At 53.2% G+C, this 19,484-nt stretch overlaps 1 long non-coding RNA gene and 2 other non-coding genes across 3 annotated transcripts; 1 reads left to right on the top strand and 2 right to left on the bottom strand.

Moving 5' to 3' along the window:
* Positions 1-515: 515 nt before the first annotated feature.
* On the bottom strand, positions 516-588 carry trnav-aac (transfer RNA valine (anticodon AAC)). Its single transcript has one exon. It is a non-coding gene; the product is annotated as a tRNA-Val (tRNA).
* Positions 589-697: 109 nt separating this feature from the next.
* trnaf-gaa (transfer RNA phenylalanine (anticodon GAA)) lies at positions 698-770 on the bottom strand. Its single transcript has one exon. It is a non-coding gene; the product is annotated as a tRNA-Phe (tRNA).
* Positions 771-15,008: 14,238 nt separating this feature from the next.
* Positions 15,009-17,419, top strand: LOC138242884 (uncharacterized). Its single transcript, XR_011191754.1, has 3 exons — positions 15,009-15,952; positions 16,299-16,459; positions 16,588-17,419. It is a non-coding gene; the product is annotated as an uncharacterized lncRNA (long non-coding RNA).
* The last annotated feature ends 2,065 nt before the right edge of the window (positions 17,420-19,484 follow it).

Raw genomic sequence — 19,484 nt, 5'->3', positions numbered from 1 at the left:
GTGAACGAACGGCGCTTTACAGAGGAGTACTGCCTGACTGGATCGTTGATGAACGACAGAGGCCACTCCGACCTCTTCTCGGTTTTCTTCAATGACTTACTAAGGATCTTCTTCACATTCGCCCATGCAGGGGAAGCCAGTTACATCAAAGCAAACGCAGGAAAGTGCAATTCAAGCAGAGACCAGGAGGGACTTGTTTACACCGAGAGTGGTCGGAGAATGGAACAATGCGCCCAGCCCTGTTGCTGGAGCCGATTCTTGATGAGATCTTGGGCTCACTAAGAGGCCCCCGCTGGATGCTAATCTTTTTGTTGTTCTTGCAGGTCCTGCGCTGCTTTTGAGCCGACAGAGCTCGTCCTGGTCTGTCGGCACAGCCCAATTGCAAATGATCGGCTCCGCGTACAGAAGGAACGTGCGTTTGGTACAAGAGTGCACGAAGGCACCGGAAATACATTGAGAACAAATGACCAGTCGCTCAAGACCTCTGTGAAGTACAGGAGCGTGCAAAACGAGGCTGTTTCCACCCGGTCTCGAACCGGGGACCTTTCGCGTGTTAGGCGAACGTGATAGCCGCTACACTACGGAAACCTGCAGGGACCACTGCTGGTGTCTCGCTTGCGTTTCGGGCTGAGAAAGGGACGCGTCACTTTAGGCAGGGGGAGCTGGAGAGAGGAACAAAGGGCGCGATGAAACAAAATGCCGAAACCCGGGATCGAACCAGGGACCTTTAGAGCTTCAGTCTAACGCTCTCCCAGCTGAGCTATTTCGGCGGTGCAGAAAGCACACAGCCACCTGCTCCAGCCTTCCTCGGTTGCGGCATGAGCGCACCAAGAGTAGCGGGAGAGTGTTGCAGGAACGTCACTCAGAAGGAAAGCCACCCAGCTGCGCCCTCTGAGCTCTGTCCAGCGCATCTTCCTCGCATGGATTCCTGCCTGCGACGGGCAGGAAACAATTAGCAAGAACAGAACGACACCCCATGGGTGTCTCATGACCACACCTTAGGTTGTGACACGTGCAGGTGTGAGGGGTTGCCGGGCTACTTTGGAGCAGAGCTTGGGCGGAGGGGGGGCGGGAAAGCAGACAAAGAGGTGACACCTCAAGGTCTGCACGATCACAGCTCTCCGCCGCCCCAGGCTTCCGCTCGATAAGCTACTGGACACACCCGCCCCTCCTCACACAGACCGTGGAAAAGCCCCCGAGTGGGAGGGCTCTCTCTTCCTCCCAGGAGCTCTTGGACACGACGCACAGACAGGGCGCGGGGAGCTGCCGCCTGCAAACACGGCTCCAGGCAGGACTCCACTCCGCAGGAACCGCAGAGCAGAGGAGATGGGGGCAGCTTAGCTCCTGTGCAGAGACCTGAGCTGTTGTTGCTGTGGATGCTGTCTTTTCTGCACTCGGGGTAGGAGTGAATGTTGAATTGCCCTTAGAAATGAAGCAGAACACTTCAACGGCACGGGTGTGTGTGTGCGTGCGCCCTGGTGATTCTGGGAGACAGATCGAACCTCGGCTAAAAGAGAGGGGGCTTAGCCCTCTTCCATTTGCTAGTTCAAAGTTGTACAACCCATTTGTATCTGCTAGGCGGCGCAGTCGTCGTCCACAAAGAAGGCTTTGAAAAGCGTCAAAGGCAAGTCATTCCGAGTTGGTCGTTTGTGTTTTCCGTTCAGACGCGAAATGCTGAAATGATCTCTCGTCTCCTCGGTTGTCATTTCTGCTCTGTAAAGGAATCACAGCACGCATCGCCTTCCAGCACGCTGGGTCGGAACACGATGCCGTGGGTCGGAGTGTGCGATGTCTTCCTCGTTAGTATAGTGGCAAGTATCCCCACCTGTCACGTGGGAGACTGGGGTTCGATTCCCTGACGAGGAGTAGCTTTTCTTTCACCTCCTTAGAGAAAGGACTGCCTTTTACTTCTCTGTTTTCTTTCACAGCGTCGTGCACCTTTTCATTGCTCTCGCTTTCAGAGCCTACGCACGGCACACGACTCGACATCAGGAAGCACATTGAAGTGAAAGCAGGAAGCGCTGCGACATGCACTGTGCAGATCCCGCCACACTAAGAGGTGAGTGTGTCTGTTCGATGCACAAAGAACGCTTTGATAAGCGTCAAAGGCAAGTCATTCCGAGTTGGTCGTTTGTGTTTTCCGTTCAGACGCGAAATGCTGAAATGATCTCTCGTCTCCTCGGTTGTCATTTCTGCTCTGTAAAGGAATCACAGCACGCATCGCCTTCCAGCACGCTGGGTCGGAACACGATGCCGTGGGTCGGAGTGTGCGATGTCTTCCTCGTTAGTATAGTGGCAAGTATCCCCACCTGTCACGTGGGAGACTGGGGTTCGATTCCCTGACGAGGAGTAGCTTTTCTTTCACCTCCTTAGAGAAAGGACTGCCTTTTACTTCTCTGTTTTCTTTCACAGCGTCGTGCACCTTTTCATTGCTCTCGCTTTCAGAGCCTACGCACGGCACACGACTCGACATCAGGAAGCACATTGAATTGAAAGCAGGGAGCGCTGAGACATGCACTGTGCAGATCCCGCCACACTAAGAGGTGAGTGTGTCTGTTCGATGCACAAAGAACGCTTTGATAAGCGTCAAAGGCAAGTCATTCCGAGTTGGTCGTTTGTGTTTTCCGTTCAGACGCGAAATGCTGAAATGATCTCTCGGCTCCTCGGTTGTCATTTCTGCTCCGTAAACACAGCACACGTCACCTTCCAGCACGGTGGGTCGGGACAAGATACCGGGGGTCGGAGAGAGCGATGTCTTCCTCGTTAGTATAGGTCGCGTGGCGACAAAAGAAGTCTGCTTCCGCCCAGTTTCGAACCGGGGACCTTTCGCGTGTGAGGTGAACGTGATAACCGCTGCACTACGGAAACGGTGAGAAAAGGGACCCCCCGGCAGTAAGTATTCAACCTTATTGCATTACTGCTCCCAACCAGTTGATATCAATTTAATTCCTAAGGGTTATGTACTTGTTTTGAGTATCTCATGTAGAAGTTGTAAACAAGTTCAATTACGAAATGGTCTAAATGAATGATATACTGAACTTATGTCCTCTTGATATGTGTAACTCTTTGTAACTGAATGAATTTATATCTTTTGTATTCTGATAACCCATACGATAAGATCTGTTAGGTTTGCATGCATATTCTATATATTAACAAATGTATCCTCGTGTATTAGTACCTGTGTGTGCGTTGTTTGAGTTATGTCGCATGGTTGGATTCTAAGACCATTAAAATAATCAATTTTGTGATGTACTGCCACAAAAATAATTGTCCCAGTAAATGCCCAAACCCCTACAGAACTGGTGCCTCGTGAGACAACACTACAACAGTGTGTGATATCCTGTCCCAGCCTGTGGAGCAGACAGTGAGCCTGTCTCTTAATAATACTAATAATACAGTGTGTGATTCCCTGCCCCAGCAAGAGGAACAGACAGTGAGCCTGTCTCTCAATAATAATACAGTGTGTGATCTACTGTCCCAGCCTGAGGAACACACAGTGAGCCTGTATCTAAATAATAATAATACAGTGCGTGATCTCCTGTACTAGCCTGAGGAACAGACAGCGAGCCTGTCTCTCAATAATGATAACCTAGTGTGGAATGTCCTGTCCCAGTCTGAAGAACAAACAGTGAGCATGTCCCTCAGTAATAATAGAACAGTGTGTGATCTCCAGTCCCAGCAGGAGGAACAGACAGTGAGTCTGTATCTCAATAATAATAATACAGTGTGTGATCTCCTGTCCAAGCCTGGGGAACACTGAGGCTGTCTCTCAATAATAATAATACAGTGTGTGATTTCCTGTCCCAGCCTGGGGAACAGTGAACCAGATACTCAATAATAATAATACAGTGTGTGATCTCCTGTCTCAGCCTGGGGAACACTGAGCCTGTCTCTCAATACTAATTATACAGTGTGTCATTTCCTGCCCCAGTCAGAGGAACAGACAGTGAGCCCGTCTCTCAGTAATAATAATACAGTGTGTGATCTCCTTTCCCAACCTGAGGAACAGACAGGAGTGAGCCAGTCTCTCAATAATAATAAAGCAGATTATGATCTGCTGTCCCAGCCTAAGGAACAGTCAGGAAAGAGCAGATCTCTCTATAATAATAATACAGTTTGTGATCTCCTGTCCCAGCCTGAGGAACAGACAGTGAGCCTGTCTCTCAATAATCATTGCGCCTCCTGTCCCAGCCTGGGGAACAGTGAGCTTGTCTCTCAATAATAATAATAATACAGTTTGAACTCCTGTCCCAGCCTGAGGAACAGTGAGCCTGTCTCTCAATAATAAAAATACAATGTGTGATCTCCTGTCCCAGCCTGGGGAACACTGAGGCTTTCTCTCAATACTAATAATACAGTGTGTGATATCCTACCCTAGCCTGAGGAACAGACAGTGAGCCTGTCTCTCAATAATAATAATAGAGTGTGTGATTTCCTGTCCCAGCCTGAGGAACAGACTGTGAGCCTCTCTCAATAATAATAATCCAGTGTGTTATCTCCTGTTCAAGCCCAAGCGAAGACACAGTGAGCCTATCTGTCAATAATAATAATACAGTGTGTGATCTCCTGTCCCAGCCTGAGAAACAGACAATGAGCCTGTCTCTCAATAATAATAATACAGCGTGTGATCTCCTGTCCCAGCCTGAGGAACAGACAGTGAGCCTGCCTCTTAATAACAAGCCAATGTGTGATCTCCTGTCCCAGCCTGAGGAACAGACAGTGAGCCTGCCTCTCAATAACAAGCCAATGTGTGATCTCCTGTCCCAGCCTGAGGAACAGAGAGTGAGCCTGTGTCTCAATAATAATAATACAATGTGTGATCTCCTGTCCCATTCTGAGGAACAGACAGTGAGCCTGCCTCTTAATAACAAGCCAATGTGTGATCTCCTGTCCCAGCCTGAGGAACAGACAGTGAGCCTGTCTCTCAATAATAATACAGTGTGTGATTCTCTGTCCCAGCCTGAGGAACAGACAGTGAGCCTGTCTCTCAATAATAATAATACAATGTGTGATCTCCTGTCCCATTCTGAGGAACAGACAGTCAGCCTATCTGTCAATAATAATAATACAATATGTGATGTCCTGTCTCAGCCTGTGGAACAGAGAGTAAGCCTGTCTCTCAATAATAATAATACAGTGTGTGATCTCCTGTCCCAGCCTAGGGAACAGTGAGCCAGACTCTCAGTAATAATAATACAGTGTGATCTACTGTCCCAGCATGAGGAACAGTGAGCCTGTCTCTCAATAATAATAATACAGTATGTGACCAACTGTCCCAGACTGAGGAAAAGACAGTGAGTCTGTCTTTCAATAATAATAATAATACAGTGTGAATTCCTGTCTCAGCTTGTGGAACATACAGTGAGCCTGTCTCTCTATAATAATAATATAATGTATGACCTCCTGTCCCAGCCTGGGGAATATACAGTGAGCCTGTCTCACTATAATAATAATACAGTGTCTGATCTCCTGCCCCAGCCTGAGGAACAATAAGCCTGTCAATCAATAATAATACAGTATGTGATGTCCTGTCTCCGCCTGAGGAACAGAGAGTAAGCCTGTCTCTCAATAGTAATAATTCAGTGTGGGATCTCCTGTCCCAGTCTGATGAACAGACAGTGAGCCTCTCTCTCAATAATTATAATACAGTGTGTGATCTCCTGTCCCAGCCTGAGGAACAAACAGTGAGCCTGTCTCAAAATAATAATAATACAGTTTGGGATCTCCTGTCCCAGCCTTGGGAACAGTGTACCAGACTCTCAATAATATTAATAATAATAATACAATGTGATCTACTGTCCCAGATTGAGGAACAGACATTGAGCCTGTCTCAATAATAATACTGTGTGTGACCATCTGTCCCAGACCGAGGAAAAGACAGTGAGTCTGTCTCTAAATAATTATAATAATACAGTGTGGGATCTCCTGTCCCAGCCTGGGGAACAGACAGTGAGTTTGTCTCTCAATAATAATACAGTGTTATCTCCTGTCCCAGCCTGGGGAACAGACAGTGAGCCTGTCTCTCAATAATAATAATACAGTGTGTGATCTCCTGTCCCAGACTGAGGAACAGACAGTGAGACTGTCTCTCAATAATTATAATAATACTGTGTGAGCTCCTGACCCAGCCTGGGGAACATACAGTGAGCCTGTCTCTCTATAATAATAATTCAGTGTGGGATCTCCTGTCCAACTCTGAGGAACAGACAATGAGCCTGTCTCTAAATAATAATAATACAGTGTGGGATCTCCTGTCCCAGCCTGAGGTACAGACAGTGAGCCTGTCTCTCAATAATAATATAGTGTGTGACCACCTTCTGTGGTCTGTTTCAAATCCGCCCGCGATGAGACACCGAGGAGAAATGAAGAGCCCCAGTCGCGCTAGAAAATCACCCGGGAAAGAGACTTTCAATGTAGGAAAAAAAAGTCGCTAGTAACAGACATAATATGTTTGTTTTGTTTTTTTAATCGCTGCGATGTGTGACTAAGCTCATACGACTAAGAGTTGCCCCCTTTGTCTAGATCTGGTAACCTGCTCGTCGCTGGTGGGCCAGATCGTGTCCCCCGTCACTACACTGGGGCATTAAGACCCACACAGACTGCAGGGTGAGTGCCCCCTGCTGGCCCCACTGAGAGGTCGAATCCCACCTCCTCCGCTCTCTGCGAAAAGCAGTATCTTCAGGCCCTGACATCCCACCCCTGCCACTCTCTGCGTAAATAAGTATCGTCAGGCCCTGACATCCCACCCCTGCCACTCCCTGCGTAAAGAAGTGTCGTATGGCCCTGACATCACACCCCCACCACTCTCTGCGGAAAGCACTGTCGTATAGCCCTGACACCCAACCCTCCACTCTCTGCATTAAGCACTGTCGTATAGCCCTGACACCCACCCCTCCACTCTTTGAATAAAGCAGTGTCGTCAGGCCCTGACATTCCACCCCCGCCACTCTCTGTGTAAAGTAGTGTCATATGGCCCTGACACCAATCCCTCCACTCTCTGCATAAAGCAGTGTCTTATGGCCCTGAAACCCTCCCCTCCACTCTCTACATAAAGCAGTGTTGTCAAGCCCTGACATCCCTCCCCCGCCACTCTCTGTGTAAAGCACTGTCGTATGGCCCTGACATCACACCCCCACCACTAACTGTGTAAAGTAGCATCGTCAGGCCCTGACATCCCACCCCTGCCACTCCCTGCGTAAAGAAGTGTCGTATGGCCCTGACATCACACCCCCACCACTCTCTGCCGAAAGCACTGTCGTATAGCCCTGACATCCCACCCCTCCACTCTCTGCATAAAGCAGTGTCGTCAAGCCCTGACATCCCACCCCCACCACTCTCTGTGTAAAGCAGTGTCATATGGCCCTGACATCCTAGCCCCACAACTCTCTGTGTAAAGCACTGTCGTATAGCCTTGACACCCACCTCTCCACTCTCTGTGTAAAGCAGTGTCATCTAGCCCTGACATCCCACCCCCTCCACTCTCTGAATAAAGAAGTGTCGTATGGCCCTGACACCCACCCCTCCATTCTCTGCATAAAGCAGTGTCGTCAGGCCCTGACATCCCACCCCTCCACTCTCTGCGTAATGCGGTATCGTCAGGCCTTGACATCCAACCCCCGCCACTCTCTGCGTAAAGCAGACATGTTACAGACATTTACAACAAAGGCATATTATAAAATATTGACATATACTGTAGGCGGCTGGAGCATTATTGGGAGACAGACTCACTGTTCCTCAGGCTGTGACAGGAGATCACATACTGGGCTCCCAGATCAACTGAGTTCCCTCCTCCCTCTCCCAGTAGGATTGGGACCCGTTGTGATTCTGGCAGGTGTGGGAACTCTGGGATTAGATTTCTGAATTTCGGGAAGAATGTTTCTCTAATCCCAGAGTATCTGTCACAGTGCAGTAGGAAGTGCACCTCTGTCTCTATTTCTCCCCGCTGGCAGTGGGAGCACAGCCTGTCCTCTCTGGGCAGCCAGGTCTGCCTGTGTCGCCCAGTTTCTATGGCCAGGTTGTGGTCACTGAGCCTGTAATTCGTCAGGGTCTGTTTCTGTTTGTTATTTTTTATTTTGGTCAAATATTCAGCTAGTGTGTATTGTCTATTTAAGGTTCTGTAGCATTCCAGTTTATGTTGTGTTTGTGTGTGTGTGTCCCAGTGTGTGAGATATTGCTGTTTGATCTGTGCTGTGATGTGGTTGAGTCTGGGTTGTGGTGCTCTAGCACTGCTGTCCTGAGGCTGGTTAGTGTCAGTGTCACTCACTGCGAGTGTGATTTCAGCAGAGTCTCTGTACTCTTGGGACACTTGACTCACCTGTCTCTCTCTTTCTCTCCCTGTGCTGTCCCTCTCCTGCCCCCTCTCTCCCTCCTCGGACTCCAGCTGGAGGAGGTCCAATCACCACCTCCTGTGAGACAGAAGAAAAATAAGGTGGGTAATGCTCTGATCCTCTCTTTACTCCTGTCCAGTGTCCAGTCAGTGTCCAGTCAGTGTGTCTGTATGAACCCCTCTCTCTCTCAGTGCAGTGTTCATGTACTGGAGTGTCCAGTCAGTGTGTCTGTATCAACCCCTCTCTCTCTCGCAGTGCAGTGTTCATGTCCTGGAGTGTCCAGTCCGACTCTTAACGTGACTCTCCTGTCTCTGCTGCCCTGAGCTGTGTGTCGGTGGAGACAGATGATCAGGACGAGCCGATGGAGGCGGCGGAGACCGTGGGTCAGGAGAGGAAGAGCGAGGGAGAGGAGGAGCAGGCTGCCGGGAAGGACAAGAAGAGGAAGAGGAGGTGCAGGTGAGCAGACAGGGGGGCGCCGCTTGGTCGTGTCTGTGATTCAAGGAGGAGTCTCCTCTTGCTGTTTGATGTCATGGTGACGTCTGTGTCTGTGTCCCTCACACCTGCAATAACAATATTCTTTCCAGGTTCCTTTCCTGGTTCTGTGCCAGCTAAGATCTGGACTGGACTAGACTGGAATGGACTGAAGCTGAGGGACGCCAGACTGGACTGGACTGGAGCCTAGGGACACCAGACTGGACTGGACCGGAGCTGAGAGACACCAGACTGGACTGCACCGGAGCTGAGAGACACCAGACTGGACTGGACTGGAGCTGAGGGACCCCAGACTGTGCTGGACTGAAGCTGAGGGACCCCAGTCTGGACTGAAGCTGAGGGACCCCAGTCTGTGCTGGACCGAAGCTGAGGGGCCCCATTCTGGACTGGACTGAAGCTGAGGGACCCCAGACCCCAGTCTGGACTGAAACTTGTAATTTTTGTTCTTTTGTTAAGCATCAATAAAAATTTTTTTAAAAAAATCTGTTTAGCTTTTGGTTTTTTCCCTCCCCCCCCCCCAAAGTTGCTGCTGGGAGAGGTGTGAGTGGGGCCAGCAGGGGGCGCTCTCACCCTGCAGTCTGTGTGGGTCCTGATGCCCCAGTATAGTGACGGGGGACACTGGACTGTAAACAGGCGCCGTCCTTCGGATGAGACGTCAAACCAAGGTCCTGACTCTCTGTGCTCGTTAACAATCCCGGGGTGTTTCTGGAGAAGAGTAGGGGTGTTACCCCAGTATCCTGGCCTGATTCCCCCCCTGGTCTTGACCCATCATGGCCTCCTTATCACCCCCCTCTCTGAACTGGCTCCATCCCTCTGCTCTCCTCCCCACTGAGAGCTGCTGTGTGCTGAGCGGACTGGAGCATCATCCAGGTAGGGGCTGCACACTGGGGGGGCTGGAGGGGATCCCCCTGACCTGGGAGGAGCTCTGAGTGGAGAGTCCAGACTTATTAATTATTATTATTATTCGTGCTGCACTGGGCTTCAGTCCTGGCAGTGAGAGGGGGACTCTGTGATCAGTACAGACACTTATGACTGTATAATAATACACGATAGAAATGGAAAACAGGGTAGCGCTGTAGTCCCTTCGAAACGTTTTGAACTGCCAGAAGAAGTTTTCACAACCCGGACTCGTGAAGGTACAGGTCTTCTCCCATCGTCCGGAGCAAGGTGTATGGTGTCCTGGTGATTTCTCCCGTTTTGAACGGAGTTTAATGTCTTGTTTCTACTTTATTAGAGAGAGGCACTGAACATCCTGTGATGGACTGGTGTCCTGTCCAGGGTGTGTGAGTGTGTGTGTGTCCTGTGATGGACTGCTGTCCTGTCCAGGGTGTGTGAGTGTGTGTGTCCTGTGATGGACTGCTGTCCTGTCCAGGGTGTGTGAGTGTGTGTGTGTCCTGTGATGGACTGCTGTCCTGTCCAGGGTGTGTGAGTGTGTGTGTCCTGTGAAGGACTGGTGTCCTGTCCAGGGTGTGTGTGTGTCCTGTGATGGACTGGTGGATCACAATATTAATTCTCCTCCTTGATTCCCTCCTTCATCGCCAGAGTGAAAGCGGGACACGGCAGTAAAAGCTCAGCCCTGCGGGTGGTGGTCCTCTCGGCCACACGGGGGCGCTCTGGCTCCACGGGGGGGGGGGGGGGTTATGTTCAAGTCCCCCTGGGAATCGCACCGACGCGGCGGAGTTTGTGAACGTCCCAGACACCAAGAAAACGAGAGAGAGAAAAAAGGTCGTTTTTGGGGTTCAAGAAGCAACCCCGAGATTCAGGGAGTTTCCCCGCTGAGCTTACTCTGCCGAAAACACGCAGGTTTTATTTTTTTCCCGTGTCCCCCCTCACACAGGCCGTTTCTGTAGCGTGAAGTTGTGTTTTTTTGCGCGGCGGTCGGTGAGGGGCGAAATTGTATTTATTTTTTTACCACGGTGTGAAACAGAAACGGCCGTGTGGTGTTGTAGAGAGGTCGACGTGCCTGGTTTTCCTCGTCTCCGAAGCCTGTTTTTTTTGGGGGGGGGGGGGTTGTGAGGTCCCACGCAGCGCTCGGAAAAGAAAATGCCGTCTCTTTTCCCCGCAGGACGGGGGGGGGGAACCTGTGTTTTTTGGACGTGGCGTGGCCCGAAATTTCCACCCTTGGCCGCTAGAGGGGGGTGGAGGTTGGTCTTTCTTTGACTTGGGGGTCGGGGGGGGTGCTAATTTCACTGAACCAAACCCCACGGAAACCCGTGTTGGACGTGGGGGTGCTGAATGCGCCCTCGACGTGATTTTGTCTTTAAATTCAAGTGCAGCTTTTGTAACCCTTGGGCCGGAAAAAGCTGGACCCGTTTCCCCTGCCTGTCCGAGGTGGCGACTACCGGGGTCGTACAGGGACACCCGGCTGGCCGCTGAGAGTTGGAAAAATAAAATGTCCACCTAAAAAAAAAACAACCGCGAAAAATATCGGCCATTTTTGTTTCGCGGCCGAGCCGTGAGCGCGTCGGGGGCGACATCACGGGGGCGTCACAATGAGCCGCCTGACGTCACAGAGCGGCGGAATCTAGCGGGGGGCGACGCCGGAGCCCCGTGAGCTCAGAGGAGTGAAGGGAGAGGAGGAGGAAAGGACTATATAGCGCTTTCTAAACACGTGTTTCTTCCAAAAAAGATTCGCGGGTTACTTCGACTTCAAACAAATAATAGTTTCAGCTTCAGATTCACTCTGAAGAATCCCTGTGAAATCGGTAAGTCAGTTAAAAATGCCGCTGTCGAGAAATAACAAAATAAGTTGAGAAATAAGTTGTTTTTTTTTTCCGTTACTCCACTCTGATGGGTGTGATCGTGCTGTAAAAAGATATTGAGAGGAGGTGCACCTCTACACAGAGAGTGGTGGGGGTGGGGAACAAGCTGCCCAGCCCTGTGGTTGAAGCCGATACCCTGGCTTCTCTCCAGACACAGCTGGGTGAGCTCCTCCAGTCAGGACAGGAGGGTCTACTGTACACAGAGGGGGGCGGGGGTGGGGAACAAAGCCGATACCCTGGCTTCTCTCCAGACACAGCTGGGTGAGCTCCTCCAGTCAGGACAGGAGGCTCTACTGTACACAGAGAGTAGCGGGAGTGTGGAACAAAGCTGATACCCTGGCTCCTCTCCAGACACAGCTGGGTGAGCTCCTCCAGTCAGGACAGGAGGCTCTACTGTACACAGAGGGGGGCGGGGGTAGGGAACAAGTCGCCCAGCTGTGTGGCTCCGCCCCCTCCCCTCCCCTCTGTGACTCTGCTTGTCTCGGCAGGACGATGGACCGACAGAGATGCCGCACGGCCGTGCGCGGTCGCAGCAGGACCCGGGCCCAGCGAGGCGTCGTAAGTCCACCCCTCCCGCCCGCCGTCCAGCGTCCAGCGTCCAGCCCTCCTCCAACTGGCCTCTCCGCCCCCAGCAGCGCTCGCTGTATTATAATAATAATAATAAACTTCACTGATAGAGCACCTTTCACACACATAGCAGCGCAAAGCGCTTGACAGACCAGGTCTCACGGTAACACCTCCAGACGAGGAGAGACACTTCCAGTGGTGATCTTGACTGAGGACACGCCTCGGCTCAAGAGACAGGGTCGCGGGTCCGAGGAACACCAAGCTGCAGGTCCATTATGGCCTTCTGAGAGCACAGATTGCCTCTGGACGTCCCAGACTCTTCCTGAACACTGTAAAGACTCATCTGTCCAGACTTTCACTGGACACACTGTAGAGACTCACCTGTCCAGACTCTTACTGGACACATTGTACACACTCACCTGTCCAGACTCTTACTGAACACACTGTACACACTCACATGTCCACACTCTCACTGGACACACTGTAGAGACTCACCTGTCCACACTCTCACTGGACACACTGTAGAGACTCACCTGTCCACACTCTTACTGGACACACTGTCCAGACTCTTACTGGACACACTGTACACACTCGCCTGTCCACACTCTTACTGGACACACTGTCCAGACTCTTACTGGACACACTGTACACACTCGCCTGTCCAGACTCTCACTGGACACACTGTACACACTCACCTGTCCAGACTTTCACTGGACACACTGTAGAGACTCACCTGTCCAGACTCTTACTGGACACACTGTACACACTCACCTGTCCAGACTCTTACTGGACACACTGTACACACTCACCTGTCCACACTCTCACTGGACACACTGTAGAGACTCACCTGTCCACACTCTCACTGGACACACTGTAGAGACTCACCTGTCCACACTCTTACTGGACACACTGTCCAGACTCTTACTGGACACACTGTACACACTCGCCTGTCCACACTCTTACTGGACACACTGTCCAGACTCTTACTGGACACACTGTACACACTCGCCTGTCCAGACTCTCACTGGACACACTGTACACACTCACCTGTCCAGACTCTCACTGGACACACTTTCCAGACTCTTACTGGACACACTGTAGAGACTCACCTGTCCAGACTCTTACTGGATACACTGTACACACTCACCTGTCCAGACTCTTACTGGACACACTGTCCACACTCACCTGTCCACACTCTTACTGGACACACTGTCCACACTCTTACTGGACACACTGTACACACTCGCCTGTCCACACTCTTACTGGACACACGGTCCAGACTCTTACTGGACACACTGTCCACACTCACCTGTCCACACTCTCACTGGACACACTGTCCACACTCACCTGTCCAGACTCTTACTTAACACACTGTACACACTCACCTGTCCACACTCTCACTGGACACACTGTAGAGACTGCTCAAGGCCCCTAGTCTCGACACGACTGGGCTGGACTATTTGGTCAGAGCTGTCTCGGAGATGGGCTGTTTGGCGTCTTCACAGGTCACACCGGTCAGGCCGAACCCGGACTGGCAGCGGGAGAGATCCCGGCCCAAGTCCCGGTGCTTTTCCGTAAGTCTGACCGGGTCGCCTTCCGCGAGACTGGACCGTCCGCCCTGTGGTGGGCCCGGTGCCCCACATCTACCCTACAGCTCCCCCACTGACCCCTAAACTCCCGATACCCTACAGCTCCCCCCACTGACCCCTAAACTCCCGATACCCTACAGCTCCCCACACTGACCCCTAAACTCCCGATACCCTACAGCTCCCCACTCTGACCCCTAAACTCCCGATACCCTACAGCTCCCCCCACTGACCCCTAAACTCCCGATACCCTACAGCTCCCCACACTGACCCCTAAACTCCCGATACCCTACAGCTCCCCACACTGACCCCTAAACTCCCGATACCCTACAGCTCCCCCCACTGACCCCTAAACTCCCGATACCCTACAGCTCCCCACACTGACCCCTAAACTCCCGATACCCTACAGCTCCCCACTCTGACCCCCACAGTCCTGATGGCCGAGAGGTCTCTGCTTGCTGTAGTGATTGAGTGAGCTCTGTGGACCTAACCTCTGTCTTGTGTCCTCGTTTTCAGCGTCTCCTAGTGGTCCGTCATTTCACCAGAGCTGAAGGTGAGATCTGGGGAGGAGACAGAGCATCCCCTAACACCCCTGAGCTAGGTTACAGGGTAAGACAGCTTCTTACTGTTGGACACACCTGTCCACACTCTTTCTGGACACACTGGACACACTCGCCTGTCCGGACTCTTACTGGACACACTGTACACACCCACCTGTCCAGACTCTTACTGGACACACTGTACAGAACCACCTGTCCAGACTCTCACTGGACACACTGTCCACACTCACCTGTCTGGGCTCTTATTGGACACACTGTACACACCCACCTGTCCAGACTCTCACTGGACACACTGTCCACACTCACCTGTCTGGGCTCTTATTGGACACACTGTCCACACTCACCTGTCTGGGCTCTTATTGGACACACTGTCCACACTCACCTGTCCAGACTCTTACTGGACACACTGTACACACTCACCTGTCCAGGCGTAGTCTCTGCTCCTCATCCCCCCTGCGTTGTGTCTCCCTCTCTCCCCGCTGGACAGAATCCCGTGGTGTCTTCGTGTTTCCCCGAGCTCGTCCAGAAGCTTGAGAGGGCAGCCGAGCTGCAGCTGGAGCTCCCGGGGTCGCCCGGCTTGTCGCGCTCGGGCTCGCCCAGCTCGTTCCGCTTGGTTTCCCCCCCCCTCCTCGCCCGAGAGCCCCCTCCGCTCCCCGCCCCCGCCCCCGCCCCCGCCCCCCCCCTCCGGCCCCCTCAGGCCCCTGACCGCCCCGCCCCGCTGCCCCCCCTTAATCCCCGCCATGCCCCTCGAGCCCCCCCTGCTGCCCGGGGCGGTGCCCCTGCCCCTGCCCCCGCCCGTCCTGCCCCCCATCGCCCGCCCGGCCCCGCCAGGCCCCGCCTGGGGCTCCCCAGTGCGGAGGGCAAGGAGAGAGGCTGAGATGTTTGTCGAGACAAGTGGGGCAGAGTCTGTCCGTCTGTCCGTCTGTCTGTCCATCTGTCCTTCTGTCCGTCTATCCTTCAGTCCATCTGTCCCTCTGTCCATCTGTCCCTCTGTCCGTCTGTTCTTTTCTCTGTCCATCTGTCCATCTGTCTTTCTGTCCTTTTCTCTGCCTTTCTGTCCATCAGTCCATCTATCCTTTTCTCTGTCTTTTTGTCCGTCTGTACTTCTCTCTTTCTGTCTTTCTGTCCTTCTGTCTGAGTCTCTCCATGTCTCCCTGCTCTCTGTCTGTCCTGCGTTGTCCCAGCTGGGTCTCTCTCCCTGTGTCTCTCCTTGTGTCTCCCTGCTCTCTGTCTGTCCTGCGTTGTCCCAGCTGGGCCTGTCTCCCTGTGTCTCTCCGTGTGTCTCCCTGCTCTCTGTCTGTCCTGCGTTATCCCAAATGGGTCTCTCTCCCTGTGTCTCTCCTTGTGTCTCCCTGCTCTCTGTCTGTCCTGCGTTGTCCCAGCTGGGCCTGACTCCCTGTGTCTCTCCGTGTGTCTCCCTGCTCTCTGTCTGTCCTGCGTTGTCCCAGCTGGGTCTCTCTCCCTGTGTCTCTCCGTGTGTCTCCCTGTCTGTCTCTCTGTCTGTCCTGCGTTGTCCCAGCTGGGCCTGTCTCCTCTGCTCTCTGCCTTCAGCTCTGTTCGCCGATGTCCCGCCAGCCCGTCACTCTCTCAGCCTGTCTCCTGACTTGCAGGAGGAAGAGGAGGTGGAGACAGCTCTTCCGGCAGGAGAGAGGAAGGAGGTCAGTGCTGGTCCCACCCTGCCCCCTGTCCTGTCTGTGGTGGAGTTTTGCCGTCTTGTCTGTCCCTGGGTCTCAGTGTCTCTCTCTCTTTCAGCCCTGTCTGTCAGTGTCTCTCTCGGCCTGCTGTCTGCCTGTCCCTGCCTCTCTGTCTCTCTCTCTTTCAGCCCTGTCTGTCAGTGTCTCTCTCCTCCTCCTCTCTGTCCTCAGTGTGTCTCTCTCCTCCTCTCTGTCCTGGAGTGTCCAGTCAGTGTGTCTGTATCAACCCCTCTCTCTCTCAGTGCAGTGTTCATGTACTGGAGTGTCCAGTCCGACTCTTAACGTGACTCTCCTGTCTCTGCTTCGGAAGCGCCGATGCGTCTTTTTGAAGTCCCTGAGCTGCGTGTCAGTGGAGACAGAAGATCAGGACGAGCCGATGGGGGCGGCGGAGACCCTAGCTCAGGAGAGGAAGAGCGAGGGAGAGGAGGAGCAGGCTGCCGGGAAGGACAAGAAGAGGAAGAGGAGGTGCAGGTGAGCAGACAGGGGGGCGCCGCCCGGTCGTGTCTGTGATTCAAGGAGGAGTCTCCTCTTGCTGTTTGATGTCATGGTGACGTCTGTGTCTGTGTCCCTCACACCTGCAATAACAATATTCTTTCCAGGTTCCTTTCCTGGTTCTGTGCCTGCTAAGATCTAGACTGGACTGGACTGGACTGAATTGGACTGGACCGGAGCTGAGGGACACCAGACGACTGGACTGCAGCCTAGGGACACCACACTGGACTGGACCGGAGCTGAGAGACACCAGACTGGACCGAAGCTGAGGGACCCCAGACTGTGCTGGACCCAAGCTGAGGGACCCCAGACTGGACTGGACAGGAGCTGAGGGACACCAGACTGTGCTGGACCGAAGCTGAGGGACCCCAGTCTGGACTGAAGCTGAGGGACCCCAGACTGTGGTGGACCGAAGCTGAGGGACCCCAGTCTATGCTGGACCGAAGCTGAGGGACCCCAGTCTGTGCTGGGCCGAAGCTGAGGGACACCAGACTGGACAGCACTGGAGCTGAGGGACACCAGACTGGACTGGACAGGAGCTGAGGGGCCCCAGACTGGACTAGACTGGAGCTGAGAGGCCCCAGACTGGACTGGACCAAAGCTGAGGGACCCCAGTCTGTGCTGGACCGAAGCTGAGGGACCCCAGACTGGACAGCACTGGAGCTGAGGGACACCAGACTGGACTGGACAGGAGCTGAGGGGCCCCAGACTGGACTAGACTGGAGCTGAGAGGCCCCAGACTGGACTGGACCAAAGCTGAGGGACCTCAGGCTGTGCTGTACCGAAGCTGAGGGACCCCAGACTGTGCTGGACCGAAGCTTAGGGACCCCAGTCTGGACCAAAGCTGAGGGACCCCAGTCTGTGCTGGACCGAAGCTGAGGGACCCCAGACTGTGCTGGACTGAAGCTGAGGGGCCCCAGACTGGACTGAAGCTGAGGGGCCCCAGACTGGACTGATGACCTTTTGTTAAGCATCAATAAATTTTTTTTAAAAAAAATCTGTTTAGCTTTTGGTTTTTTCCCTCCCCCCCCCCCAAAGTTGCTGCTGGGAGAGGTGTGAGTGGGGCCAGCAGGGGGCGCTCTCACCCTGCGGTCTGTGTGGGTCCTGATGCCCCAGTATAGTGACGGGGGACACTGGACTGTAAACAGGCGCCGTCCTTCGGATGAGACGTAAAACCGGGGTCCTGACTCTCTGTGCTCGTTAACAATCCCGGGGTGTTTCTGGAGAAGAGTAGGGGTGTTACCCCAGTGTCCTGGCCTGATTCCCTCCCTGGTCTTGACCCATCATGGCCTCCTTATCACCCCCCTCTCTGAACTGGCTCCATCCCTCTGCTCTCCTCCCCACTGAGAGCTGCTGTGTGCTGAGCGGACTGGAGCATCATCCAGGTAGGGGCTGCACACTGGGGGGGCTGGAGGTGATCCCCCTGACCTGGGAGGAGCTCTGAGTGGAGAGTCCAGACTTATTAATTATTATTATTATTCGTGCTGCACTGGGCTTCAGTCCTGGCAGTGAGAGGGGGACTCTGTGATCAGTACAGATACTTATGACTGTCTAATAATACACGATACAAATGGAAAACAGGGTAGCGCTGTAGTCCCTTCGTAACGTTTTGAACTGCCAGAAGAAGTTTTCACAACCCGGACTTGTGAAGGTACAGGTCTTCTCCCTTCGTCCGGAGTAAGGTGAGAGGTCACCCCCTCGGGGCGCAGTATCCCCGATGCACCCCCCCACCACCACCCAGAACGACACACACTTCTGTGACGATTGGGAGACCCCGGTTCGACCAGCCCCTGCGGTGGAGGAAACGACCCGCTGGAGAGAACACGCAGACTCCACACAGAAGGGTCACTTCGGCATTTATTCTAACAGCAAAACAACACCAGAGAGAAACGGTCTCCGAAAGATAAGCGCACACCGGGAAAAACACGACGGGGTCATTACAAATGGGAATAGGAGTCCTTTTTTCTTTTCCGGACGTCAGTTGTATCGTGTCCTGGTGATTTCTCCCGTTTCGAACAGAGTTTAACGTCGCGTTTCTACTTTATTAGAGAGAGGCACTGAACTTTGGGGAACGTGACATCCACCCAGTATTACTAGTAGGTTGATAAATATAAATGTTCTTTTTCCCCCCGTATGTTACCTCGCGAAATATAACGATGGCCAACTCCTTAAGTCGAAATTTAAACCCTTCTCACGCTACAAGACAGTCCGTCAACATCGCCGCGGCCCGAAGCGCGACCTTCGGTATGACGTTGGCGGAGAAGGGGGTAGGGTAAGTACGTCACAGCCGGGGGAAGCCCCTATCACGTGAGAGGGGTGCGGCGGGCGACGAGCCCCCGGGGGCGAAGAGAAGTTGATTTGCGTGGGGTGTGGAAACACTACACGACCGGGCAAGCGAGCCGTTTTTTTTTTTTTTTCCAGAACATCAGAACAACCGCAGAGATAACCATCGATCCACCTCCAGACGTTTCCTTTTTTGTCCTCTTTGGCCTCCAAAATAAAAAAAAAGGAGTTGTTCCACACCCCTGCCACCCTCTGTGTACAGTAGAGCCCCCTGTACTGACTGGAGGAGCTCACCCAGCTGTGTCTGGAGAGAAGCCGGGGTATCGGCTTCAACCACAGGGCTGGGCGGCTTGTTCCCCACCCCCACCCCCTTCTGTGTACAGAAGAGCCTCCTGTCCTGACTCCAGTAGGAAAGGTCACCTGGAGGCAACACACCGGCTTCTTTTAACAGATCACCTCGGGAATCGGGAACAACGGAGCTGTGTGCGGCCGTCTGTACGGAGGGGTTCAGCGCGGGGGGGCTCCGGGCTCGGGTCTGGACCCGGGGGGGGGGGACTGTCTGTGTGGAGTCTGCATGTTCTCCCTGTGTTCTCCGGGTCCAAAGACAGGCTTTTGGGCTAATTGGCTTCTGGGAAAACTGGCCCTGGTGTGTGTGTGTCCTGTGATGGAGTGCTGTCCTGTCCAGGGTGTGTGAGTGAGTGTGTTTTTGTCATGTGATGGA

The sequence above is a fragment of the Lepisosteus oculatus genome, chromosome 14, assembly GCF_040954835.1.
Source record: "Lepisosteus oculatus isolate fLepOcu1 chromosome 14, fLepOcu1.hap2, whole genome shotgun sequence".
Classification (NCBI taxonomy): domain Eukaryota; kingdom Metazoa; phylum Chordata; class Actinopteri; order Semionotiformes; family Lepisosteidae; genus Lepisosteus; species Lepisosteus oculatus.
Note: the sequence above shows the minus strand (reverse complement) of the source record. Positions and strands in the feature narration are given on the sequence as shown.